Source organism: Chroicocephalus ridibundus, chromosome 5, assembly GCF_963924245.1.
Source record: "Chroicocephalus ridibundus chromosome 5, bChrRid1.1, whole genome shotgun sequence".
Lineage (NCBI taxonomy): Eukaryota > Metazoa > Chordata > Aves > Charadriiformes > Laridae > Chroicocephalus > Chroicocephalus ridibundus.
In genome coordinates this window covers 28,717,625-28,730,878 of record NC_086288.1, presented here as the reverse complement: position 1 = coordinate 28,730,878, position 13,254 = coordinate 28,717,625, and positions in this window count along the sequence as shown.

Sequence of the window (13,254 nt, the reverse complement as noted above, 5' to 3'; positions counted from 1 at the left end):
TAGGACCATGACCAAGCAATAGTAATTTGTAAGCTCTAGCAGGAACCATGGCCAATTTATGGTATTTTGGTAATTTACATCAGTTTTTAATCTGGTTTTAGGTATTCCCAGAGGTGTAACATTAAGAACTGCAGAAAACAGCCCTTTTATTTTTGTTGATTTTGGTATTAATTGGATGTTCCAGCAGTTTAGAAAATCTCACTGGAGTCTTAGATTCCCAAGTACTTACAAACATTAAAGCACACATCTATTTCAAAACATTGGGCCATGAGAAATCAAGACACACTGTTGTCCGTCTTTGCTACTAATACAGGCAAGAAAGTACACAGTGGACAATTCCTGAGGTACATCTCCAGAAAAAAATTTCCTCCCAAAATTTAATTATTTGAAATTCATTGGTTCTCTGAAACTTGAGAGTTTATTGTGTACTTTCTGTGCATTTAATATTATAATTCTGGATATATTTGTTTTGTAGTACTTTAAAAGATTCTCTTCTGTAACCGGATAAAGAGGCAGACCCCAAATATAGCTTCCACTACTGAATCCAATAATAACAATCTAAATATTTACATGGAAATAGCAGTCTTTCCATCAGTTCTCTATTTACAATTGTTCAGTTACAATGAATCCTGCTACCCCTTCGCCAGGTGAATTGAAGGGTTTTTATCTGCCTTCTGAAGACTTTTTTTTTTTTAATTATACATCCATGCACTTGTTTTCTCTCTAGTATAAGTGTTTCAAGTCTAAACATTCTGCCTCTCCACTGGTTCTAGCAATGACAGGGCAAAGGCAATACAAATATCTTATCTGAATGCAATCAACATTTTCTTTGTTGCTTTTTTTTGTGTGTTGTTTGCTCCTTCAGAAATTATTTGTAACAATCCAGTCAACCACCCACCTTGTCTCGCTAATGTCTATCACCAGACAAATAAAAAACAACCTGTACAAAGGTTTATTCCTCAGCCAATGTATCTACTGACTTAATACTGTGGAATTGAATGGATCTTAATGTCTTTCCTATTGGGATCTGCAACATCCTGAGCAAATTCCAAGACAGGAAAAAAATCCCCTCCCACTGATTCAATGGGAGGGACTTTGAGACACTCATCATCTCTTCTGTGCACTCAAAACCTCACAGGATAAAACCTACGGGTCACTGAGCAAGGATCTCATCTTTATTTATGTACATCTTAGTGGCAATACATAACTTTTATTCTTCATAAACAGGTAAGTATGTACCTATAAACATATGCACATGCACAATTCTGGCATACAAAATAGGAGAAAAATAAATAACTTGTGCTGTCAAATTTATGGAAAGAAGTCTGAAGTGTTTCAGGCTATGGGTGTTTCAGGCTGGGTGGCAATTTTCTTTGCAGGTAGCAATGACCTTACAGTTTTAATCATGTCACAGTTGTCTTTAAGACACACACCTTATTTACATGCTGAAGGAAATCACTTTTACAGCTGGATGTGTTCGCGGTCAAATATCATGTTTTAGTCAGGACAGAGTATACGCAGCGTGGAGAGGCTACCTCATTTTAATGATTAAATTCTGCATTACTTAACACTCAAACTCCCAGGAACACAGACCGGTTCTTCTCTGGTTTGCAATCCAATGACATTCAAAGCAAGCACACGCATGAGTAAGTTTATAGCCGCCTCTTCTTTAAACTTTTGATTAAATGTCCATGTAATGTTTTTGGATGAAACACCCATCAAAATATAGTATCTTAACAAAGAAGTTCTATGTCATTTCCTGTCCCAAATCCACATAAAGGCCCAAAGTCATGGGTCTAATGAGAGGGAGGTTTGGAGCAGAAAGTCTACACTGTACCTTGCCTCCTGAGGGAAAATGCAGTACACGTCGATGGCAGTGTAAACCAACCACGGCAGGAAGTGAACGTAGCTTTTCAATGTGAAATGTCAAAATGACTTTTCATTGTCAGCCCAGAATGTCAAACATAAGTTCTGAAAATAAATCCATTTACAATTCGGGTAGTTGTGCTTTCGTATTCTCTATCACAAAAAGTACTGCATTTTTTTGCACTTGGATTTCATCTCATATTTATTTGTGGGTGTATCAAGAAGGTGGTGGGGGTTTTTTTCACATCTGCAACCCATTTGAACTTGTAATAAAGACAGCTTAAGCTTTTCAAATGGATCCAGGAGTTCTGTCTGACTAAAGACAGTTGAAATCAATACTGCTGGCAGATGATACTCCTGGCAACCATGAGAGCATGGTTATGAACGTTTCAACTTTTTATTTGTAAACCTATCTTACAAGTTACTCATTTTTCTTTGGATCGTACTTGAAACACGAATTCACAGCAACTTTTCCCAATTCAAAGCTAGCATAGAAAAACACCAGAAGTAGATTCTGAGAAATCATCATTATTACTACAAAAATTAAAGAATTTGCTAACTGTTTCAGCAGATATGTTAACCTGCCTTTAACTGTAAAACACTTCGTAACCTGGCAGGCTGTTTCCCAAAGAAGGGAAGCAAACACCACAACTGTGTCCTTTAAAGGTCCTTGCTTTGCAGAACAATTTATCATTTGAATACAAAGACATAATACAAACCCAAACCTACTCAACTGATAAGTATCGGCCTTAAGTTGTTTCCTCTCTTGCCTTCATGTAGAAAACAGACAAACCCTGGCTTGCTTTGCTTCATGGGTTAGCTCAAACAGATAGCCACAAACCTCTCTGGGCTGTGCCTTCACTCTTTCATATGCCTGGGTTTGGCTACTTGGTTCAGGCAGAAACTGGATCAAATCCAAATACCATATGAGCACTTCACAGTCAACCAATTTTATCTTTTGACCAGTAAAGAACAACTTTTAGTGGCAAGACTAAAGCGAGGCTGTCAGATCGATATAACAGGTATTCTTTGGCAGTATCTATTTATAAATACATCTGTATCATAGCAAAGCAGTTATGCAATTTCTATTTCTCTAATATATTTTCACATGCTGGTGATTATTTAATGAAAGTAGAATGATAAGAAGAATTATCGCCCACTGATTGCTTCTAGTTTAAGCTTGGGGAGGAGGGTGTATGAGCCTTCACTTTCACATTCTGTTCCTTCACTTAAACATACACGGCTTGGTCTGTAGATCTGTATCATGTTAAATATATATATAGCTTGTGAGGTGGCCATAGTGCTGGGATGAGCAAATCCAGCTTTGAAGTCTACACCTCTTCCTGTCTATAAATAGAGTCCTGAATGTTAAATATTACATTGAAGCAGATGGTACCTTCCAAAAGAAGCCATTAAATAGCTTTAATTTTTCTGTATCCATTATTGTACATGCAAGTAGAAAATGCATGCACATTTATGTGGATGAACATGCAAATTTTGTCTCATTCTCACACTTCTGAAAAGTCCCTAATGTTGCAAAATGTGCGTTTTCCATAGCATAAAAGGGCCCTTCACCCCATTAGGAGCAGCACGTGCTCTTTAAGCCTTACGCAGAGATCCCCAGGTGCACATATGCACTGGTTACTGTGGCTGGGGACAGACCCAGGAGAAAGCTGTGCTCCCTGGCCGCAAAGGCCACACCACCCCAGCTGGGCACAGGCTCTGCAGCCCGCCATCCTGACGCAGCCCGGAGCTGCCCTGCACCATCTCCATGGCCCAACATTACGACTTTACAATATAGACCTTAACAAACTGAAAAAAGCTACCAGGACATAACCAGCAAGTATCTGAAGAGATCCTTCTACATCAGCTGCAAACAGACTCACTAAAAACATTACAAGACTGGTACAATAATTGTGTTTAATGGGAGACGGCAAAGTTAATTCTGAAGTCCAGAGGCTCCTTAGTGGCTGGAGACTGGAAAGGCAAAGGGGCAGACAGGTGGAGAGGCTCCTGGAGCCACAGCCCAACAAAATTGCAAAAGTGACAGCAAAATTTATGTAACCAAACGGACAGATGCAAGCTCCAGGAATCAAACCACAGAGGGATGTTAATGGTGCTTGATCTCCAATGAGCTATCGTAAACGAAGATGACTACTGTCAAGCTCGTTGTGTAATTAAAAAAGACAGAGCGCGAGAGACAGGTATTTCTAGATCAGTCAGACTGGATCCTAAGAAGCTAGAGAGCTGCTTCACTTGTGAAGAGAGCTGGGTAAAACAACATACTGTAATAAAAGTTTAACGCCATATACAGGAACAATCTTGGGAAGCTAAATTCCCTTTCTTTTCCTGGGAGATTCCACAGTATCATTGTCTCTTTCTCACTCAAAGTCTGTTTGATGTATTCTATTTTCTCTCATAGGAAATAACATTTTATTTATGCTGCTCCTTCCCCGTATATTCAAGAATTTCTGGTTTTATGCACTCAGTTACACTGAGAGTGGTTTCTGGCACCTTCTGTGCTGCAGGTACCATTCGTTCTGTACTCTCTGTGTTGTCCTCAGACATCACTGGGCAACACAGTAATGTGATACCACTGTCTGTCCCAGGTCTGACTGACAACCCTAACCTCCCCCTAAAAGCACAAGTCTAATCCTCAATTTGCTAATGCATTTCTAACAAAAGAATGTATTTTGTTTGGAGTAAGCCATGCAATAATTACTTATTTTGAAGCATTCAAGCTACTTCTGGATGCTAATTAAATGCTTGTGACTATTAGCCTCCCCATAGTTACAGTAGCATAATTATATCCCCATCTTTCACAGCAGAGCTCATTTATGAAACCCTTGCAAAAAAATGTCAACTGCCTAATCAGAAAATAAAAATAATCCCATGAGATTTAGGTGACTAGCTATGATAACGAACAAAAAAGCACAGCACAGGTGAGTGATTCCCCAACAAACCATAGCTGTTCAGTGGGACTACCTGGGTAAGCATTACAAATGGTGAAAAAAATCAGAGGAAACGGAGACTAGGTAATAAATAACCATTTAACAAAAACAGAGCTAATTAATTATTTAAAAAGAACAGTTTGACCTGGAAAACACTGTACAAAGAGTAATCGTTACAACAGCTCTGTAAATTGGGAGATATTTTGGAGCTACAGTAGGTGTGGGATGTGTAAAGATAGAAGTGCTTGTATTTTATATGGGGGATGAGCAATGCACCAAAGTTGTGCAGCACACGGGGATGTGCTGATAAAGTAAGTTCTTCAAATCAGAGATTTTGGTTGCACAGTTATGAAAAACCTTCAACAGAGGACACAGTTCTGGAAAGATGCATTTCAACCGTTAAGGAACTGCATTTGCTTTGAGATGCAGCATTTTCAGTGAGACATTGAGTATGTTGCATATACAGAGCACCAGAGAGGAGTTACCCCTAATCATGTTGGGATTACAACAATAGATGACTTTACACACTTTAATTTGCCATAACAATCATTAACTAGATTTGTAGCAGTTGGTGTTTTCCATGAAATGTAGATGATCAGGTCAGCAATGAAGGGTTTACCATGTGTTTGCAGCTGGAATTTTACTTGCTTTATCAGAATTTTCATGTTCTCACCATATGTGTTTTTCCTTACTGTAGTGACTCTGGCTGCTCTGCCAACTGAGCATTCCTTCAAGGGGACTGAAGTTGGGAAAAGTCTTCAACTCTTTTTGTTTTTAATTTAAAAAAAAAAAGCTTCTAACTCCGAAAGTTTGCTACATTAACTAAAAATATTACCGATCATTGGGCTACAATGCTGCAAGTAGTTTTGCCGCATTTGAGCAACAGGATGAGAGTAGGACATTCCATGTAGAGTGCAGAAAGAGAGATTATGTTGATTGCAGTCCAACACAAAACCAAATCAATCCCTCTGCCACTGTCGGTACTACTTAATTAGCACTATTCTTCTAATTATCATAGGAAGTCACACAGACAAGTAATAGCATATAACTTATTCCAGCAGGCAAAGGTTCCCTCATAAGGAATCTGTGTATTGATAACAATGATTTATCACGATATAAATTGGGGGGGGGGGGGAACTAAAATGTAATTGCCAATCTGGAGAAAATGACCAAACAAATGACATGCCATTCCACAGCACAGGGAGCACTGAAGGTTTAATTCACGTGGCCACAGCCTCACCGCTACCTCGTTACATAGAGAGACTGAGAGAAATTTGAGTCCTCTCTGAAATTCTGGGGGAAAAAAGCCTTGCCAATGCCATACAACATGACCTTCAACTTTGAGCACTTCTATAGAAGTTTGCTTACAACTGTGTTTGCAATCAAACTGCATAAAGGATTGTGCTGGGCTTAATCCCTTGCCTCTGGCCTTAATTAATCTATAGTGTATAGTTACCGATCATGGCATTGATTTTCTTCCATGGCTTTCTAATATAATGTGTCTTCAGACTCTCAGGCACAATATCAAATAGAATTCTGTTCTATTGGCACGTTGTTCAAATCAGTGAAATATGAGCATAAGCTTGGAGAAATACAGTGGTGACAGAAACGCAGTGAAAGACTTTGTATACAGGGTGTATAAATTGGGCAGCAAATGAGTTATAGGCACTTGTATCCATTTAAAGCTTACTGGCCAGGCAAAATTGATGTAACTACACAGATTTATCATTTGCTGGGTTTATGTTAAACCCTGAAGCCAGGGGAACGTGTACCTAACAAAGGTAACCAGAGCTGATTTTGGAGCTGTGGGGAAGGTCAGTCACACATTAAAGTGTATAATGCTGAGGAATTAACTTCCATATTTAAGCACGCGTACTTACTAAACATCGACCTTCCAGGAAGTAAGTACTTAACATATCTTCTGTCCAGCCTGCACCCGATATTTAGCTTCTACCATGCATTTTCATGGTTGTATTGGGTTTGCATGACAAGGTTTTGGTAGCAGGGGGACTACAGGGCTGGCTTCTGTGAGAAGCTGCTAGAAGCTTCTCCCATGTCCAATAGAGCCAATGCCAGTGAGCTCCAGGACAGACCCACCACTGGCCAAGGCCGAGACCATCAGTGATGGTGGTTGCACCTCTGTGGTAACATATTTAAGAAGGGGGAAAAAAACCCTGTACAACAGTATTTGCAGCCGGAGAGAGGAGTGAGACTATGTGAGAGAAACAACTCTACAAATATCAAAGTTAATGAAGAAGGAGGGGGTTGAGGTGCTCCAGGCACCAGAGCAGAGATTCCCCTGCAGCCTGTGGTGAAAATCATGGTGAGGCAGGCTGTGCCCCTGCAGCCCATGGATGTTAACGGTGGAGCAGATATCCACCTGCAGCCCGTGCAGGACCTCATGCTGGAGCAGGTGGATGCCCGAAGGAGGCTGTGCTGTGAAAAGCCTGCACTGGAGCAGGCTCTTGCCAGTACCTGCGGACCAGTGAAGAGAGGAGCCCACGCTGGAGTGGGTTTGCTGGCAGGACTTGGGACCCCACGGGGGACCCACACTGGAGCAGCCTGTTCCTGAAGGACTGCACTCTGTGGAAAGGACCTACATTGGAGCAATTTGTGAAGAACTGCAGCCCACGGGAAGGACTCACATTGGAGAATTTTGCAGAGGACTCTCCCGTGGGAGGGACCCCACATTGGAGCAGGGGAAGAGTGTGAGTAGTCATCTCCCTGAGGAGGAAGGAGCAGCAGAGACAACGTGTGATGAACTGACCACAACCCCCATTCCCTGTCCCGCTGCACCACTCAGGGGGAGGAGGTAGAGAAAATCAAGAGTACAGTTAGGCCCAGGAAGATGGGAGGGGTGAGGGGAAGGTGTTTTGAGATTTAGCTTTTATTTCTCATTACCCTATTCTGATTTGATTGGCAATCAATTAAACTAATTTCCCCAAGTCGAGTCTGTTTTGTGTTTTGCCCATGATGGTAATTGGTGAGTGATCTCCATGTCCTTCTCTCGACCCATGAGCCTTTCCTTATGTTTTTTCTCTCCCCTGTCCAGCTGAGGAGGGGGAGTGATAGAGCAGCTTTGGTGGGCACCTGGCATCCAGCCAGGGTCAACCCACAGTAATGGTCAGTCAACATTCAATTTTCTGTACCTTTCAGTTTTTCTGCCATTGCTCATTCTGAAAACTACTACCTACTGCCAAGTTACTATTAACTACCAAGTGATTCAGGTTCCTTTTGAAAGGGTCCTTTACACTGCAAATGGAGCTGTCCTTAGAAGTGCGGAAAAAAATTCCATCCACTCTTGTGACATGGTTATAGCATTAGAAAATGCATCCATCACTAGCGGTTCACCATCACAGGAAGGAATCCTGAAGTCCTTCCTGGACTGATTAGAAGTGATGAGGAAATGACTCCAGTTTGTATCCCAAACTTAAAAATCACGATGTCTGCCGTAAGTTTGGTATTTAAGCCCACTTTAGGTGGGCTTTTTTAGTCTAAGTCATCGTTTCCTACTACTAAACACAGCTTTCACTCTATGAGAAGACTTACTGTAGAACTGCAAGTATCCAACAGTTGCTAAAGGTAAGAGTGACTTTGACAGGACAGTGCCTCTACCTCATCACAAATGCCAGTGCATGGGTAAAATGAGAACCCATGTGCTGGTCTAAATGAGAATCCCATGAGATGGTAAAAGCCAAGAAAATGCCACAAAAAGAAATAATTTCTCAGTGTTAAGAACAGCTTATAGAATCACCGAATCATAGAATCACCTAGGCTGGAAGGGACCTTTCAGATCATCTAGTCTGATCATGTTATGGAAAACGAAAAAGTTCAGGAAGAAGGAACAAAAAAGCAGCCACGTTTGGCTGCAGATCCCTCCAGCTCCACTATCCACTCTTTGCCAGTGGCCATTAGCACTTATCTAGGGAAGAAATGCAAGAAGAACAGTTATGAAATGATCCAATTTCGTAACCCGTCATTTAAGAACTTCCCAAGCTGAAAACTGCAGCTGAAAAAAACTTTTAATAGCCACTGACTGAAGTGTCTCCCATAGTAATGTCTAGTCCTTTGTTTGGCACTCTTAGTTCTTTGTCTTCACAATGTCATGAATTAATAAGCCACACCAATTCACTCTGTATTGCCCGCACAACTACCCCATTTTGTTTGTTTTGAAGTTGTTTGACAGTGTGAGTGTAGAAGAGGCCTTGTACTGTAAGACATAGTGAGTCATCACTGCCTACCTGCTTTCTCTGAACCATCTATCGTTTTAGAGACCTGTGTCATACCTCTCTTAGTCACCTCCTTTTCATAATGAAGGCAACCACGCTACAACTGCTAATGAGATCAGAGGTTTCTTTTTTCTTTCTTATCACATCAATATATTTCCAACTGAAAGAAAATTTCCAACAGAATAAAGACAATATTTGTAAATGCAAGCCTGGCTCCTGCCCTACCCTGCTCCTTGCAAAATAAGGTGATAATTCTATGCTGCTTTTCCAGATCAACCATAAACAACCTCATTAATCCTTTAGAGATGGGAACTGTAGCAGTGTGAGTCTCTCTTTTCATTAGGGCCTAGAAAAGTCAAAGAAGATTGTGTGAAGTTCACGTGTCAGACAGGTGTGTACAATCTCATTTTACAGCAGGGCAGTAATTACAGAAGTATCTGTGGCCAAGGAGTTCTTCATGCAGAGCATCTGAGTGCATTGGTCTGTCTGACGGTCTGTAGGCATCAGAGAGCAGTCAGTCACATTGCATTTGGGAGAAGGGTGAGTGCCAAATTATATAAACTGCTAAAATTATATAACAAGAGCAAGATTTCGGTAGTATGCTTTTCTATACATATTTCAATACAGACTATAAAATACTGCTTCAAAGACCTCCACACTCCAGAGCTGCCTAACTCCTACTAGAGTCAGTAAGATCCGTGCAGCAAAATTGCTATCACACCAAGGAAAGAGGTCTTTTAATTTTTGTCTTTAGGCTATTATAATCTCTCAGTAATAGGAGATAATAATTGTCATCCTTTCTTAATTGCTTTTTTGGTAATTCATTCAGTCCTCGACTCTTAGTATCTCTGCATCCCTCTTCTTCCTAATTTGACGCTACTTTGTCCTAAAAATGTCAGCCTTTGTATAAACAGACTTGGAACCAGGGTATTCCACAGCCACCAACAGTGGACTGACGCCATGTGATGTTCAGATTCACACCCTCTTCCCGGCCTTTCGCACCCTGACTACCTGCAGAGGAAACCCAGGTGCAAGCACCAAAAGGAGCTTGGTGACAGAGGCAGGACTGCAGGGTATGTCACGGAGCTGCCCTGCTCCAATACAGCCAAAGACAAGTAATGACAGTAAAACTGTAAGTATGTGGTCAAATCTTAAGAGATACTGAGGGTGGCTTTTGCCATCACCCTCTCCAAATTGTGAATAATTATTTTCCTTGTTTCGTGGAAGGCGCACAAGTATTAAAAAACAAGCACAGAGTAACAGTGTCGTATCAGGTATCTTTGATTTTTTTCCTTTTCCCATGTCTTATAAACAGTGTTAAACGCTTTGGGACAATTTTCTGTGCCACTTCAAACTCAAAGGATGTGAATTCCATGATCAGCTGAGAAAAAAAGTAGGTAAAAAAATTACATGATTCAATGCTTTGCCAACAAGTAATTTCATAATAAACAAACTTATGATTTATTTGTAAATTCTTTTGAATTTAATATGTTGCATAAGTGTAAGAGCATTACTAATGGCATTTACATGCCTCAACAGTATCCCAGAGTACACTGGAACTGCCTAAAACCATTCTAAGAACTCAAGGTGAACATTCTGTTGAAAAAATAATTACTAAACCAAACATTGACCTGACAAGAGCTGGACTTTGGTTCTGCACTTCCAATGTACATTTTCAGTTAAGCATAATCAAAATATAACTACTGGAAGTGTTTTATTTGGGTTTCTAATATTTTTATGTGTAGGTGCTTGGCTATGCATAAGAAGAGCTCAGCAAAGAGCTCCAGGGACCAGAGCCCCATTGTAATTTTTCATGATGACTTTAGCACCTAAACACTTTAGAGAATCTGAGTCTATTCCAGAGAAAAGACGCACAAGTGAATTGTTTGAGAGTGGAAAGACAGTGGAAATTTTATTTCAAGACTTAAACTAATGAATTCCTTTATTTTGTCAGTGTTTTCTGCTCAATCGATACATCGTGTCATCAGGCTGGGCATCAGAATGGACTTGAGTATAGTATTGATCTGTATTCGGCTGGTGTTTTACACTGTTGTAATCCAGATGGGAAACTAAGGGAGTAATTGTTCAGTCAAATCTGTGCTGAACCTGGTTCTGCGCCAGGGTAAATCAAGCTAAACTTTTAAATAGCCAGTGGAGTTAATTATGAGGAAAAAGAACCGTGCCAGGGAAATAAAAATGAAAGCCTTTTGACATTGTGCACAACGTTGTAAGCGTTGGAATAAGATGTGTCGTGCCTGTGCTGCATGGCCACTCACCGCCTTCTGTTTTGCCAAGGGCAAGTATATTTCATTAGCTTTCTGAATCTTAGTAGCTTGTGAAGTACCTTACAGTTCTTTGGGATGCACAGCACTGCACTGAAGTACTGGCAGCTTAATCAGCTACCGTGTTACAGTCCCCTGCTAACTATACCATGAACCTGTTGTGCCCATCTAAAAATTGGATCATCCTACCTAAGGTTTCTTATATACCTTTAATTTGCATTCATACCTTATTTCCAATTGCATTCTCATATATCTTAATTGAAATTAAAATGTTTCGCTGTATTTCACGTGATGATAGACCTGAAGTCTGTAATTAGATTTTTCTTCCATGCACGGTAGAGGTACCTTAGGCGCCTTTTATGCTGAAAATGTGTGTTTCCTGTGAATGTTACTGAAAGATGAAATCATGCATGGTTTGGACAGTGAAGCAGAAAAACTGTGTGGCTATTCTAGGGAGAATTCAACATAAATAGGCAATATGCAATAGCAGTATAAGTGAGGTTATTTATAGATGCACATTATGCCATGCAGATAGGCTGTGATGAGACAGTAATAAAACAATTTCTCAGTTGTACATATTTGATAAAGTTGTTCATACATTCTATTTTCAAAGGAAAACTTTCCACTCCGTTCTTGGAGCATATATTTACTGGATTTTCTTTTGTAGCGTGTACCGATCCACATATTTGGTAGCTTTTAAATTCACCAAAGATAAAAAGTTGTATTAGATTAGAAAGCAATTTTTTCTGCATAGAAAGCCTTCTGTTTCTACACCTGTTTTTCTTGGAGGATGGAGATTGCCAAACAGAAATTGGGGGGGAGAGGGGGGAGGAAACCCTTTCCAAGTCCCAGGGCTGATATAACCCTAGCTATATGTTTCTGCATTCCATTTTTTTAACATTTACTCATAGAGCTGCTCCTCTGATAATTAATTTTTCTGAGTGCTGTACCAGTAAATATGAACATTCAAAACATGAGTAAAAGGTGCCTAACATACAAAGGTTGGCTTAAAAACATGAGAATTTCCGAACTTTGGAATTTTTTTTAATATTCTTTTTGTACCCAAAGCCTTTGGGTTTTATATTCTTAAGATGTCTTTGACAACCCTAATGAGCAGAAACATTATTTCGGTTTCGCAAGTGAAAAATGAGACTTCCATTTAATGATATGGATACACGGATCCAGAGGACTTGTAGTAGAAATGCAGCTTTTGGGAAAAGAAAAAAAAGGGTGCATGTTATGATGACTGGATCCTTTCTGAGAGCTGCAAAACAGGGGAGAAAGAACAAGAGAACTTCAAGAAAGGAAAAATACCTAATAGGGCATAGAAGACTGATGATCAGAAATGTATAAAATGTATCTCTTAATATTCTGAAGTGTTGATCCATGTCAGTGATGACAGAGTTATTGATGGCATCTCCAGATTTTTGGCGTTATAGGCAGTGAGAGTGTTTTCATAAATTTTATCCTGTTTTGCTAGATATTCTTCTTGTTATTCAAGGGAGAAAGTCCAGCCTTTTTAAATATAAACTGGATAAAGGATCTGCTTAGGTTTTTTTGTCAATCTCTGTGAGATGCAGCTGTACTTAGCTACTCAGGGATATTTTAATATCATACAGGCAAGATGGCACATTAGTTCTAGTAGTGTTAGATGATCCTTGCTAAGAAAAGTTCCATATGAAAAACAAAAATGAAATGAAAGCATGAACTCTTTTTAACTACATGACACAATTCTTCAAGTTGTAGAAATAGTTCTTTTCTGTGGTTTTGTTGGGTTTTTTTCCCTTACTGTTTGTTTAGTTTTAGATTATTTTTATGCTGAGAAACCACAGAACGCTACATAGAATCTGTTGCATTCACGGTGTCTGGTCTAAAAGCATTTCTCTAAAAATATCATAGGATTACGGGTTACAGTAGGCAAGTTTC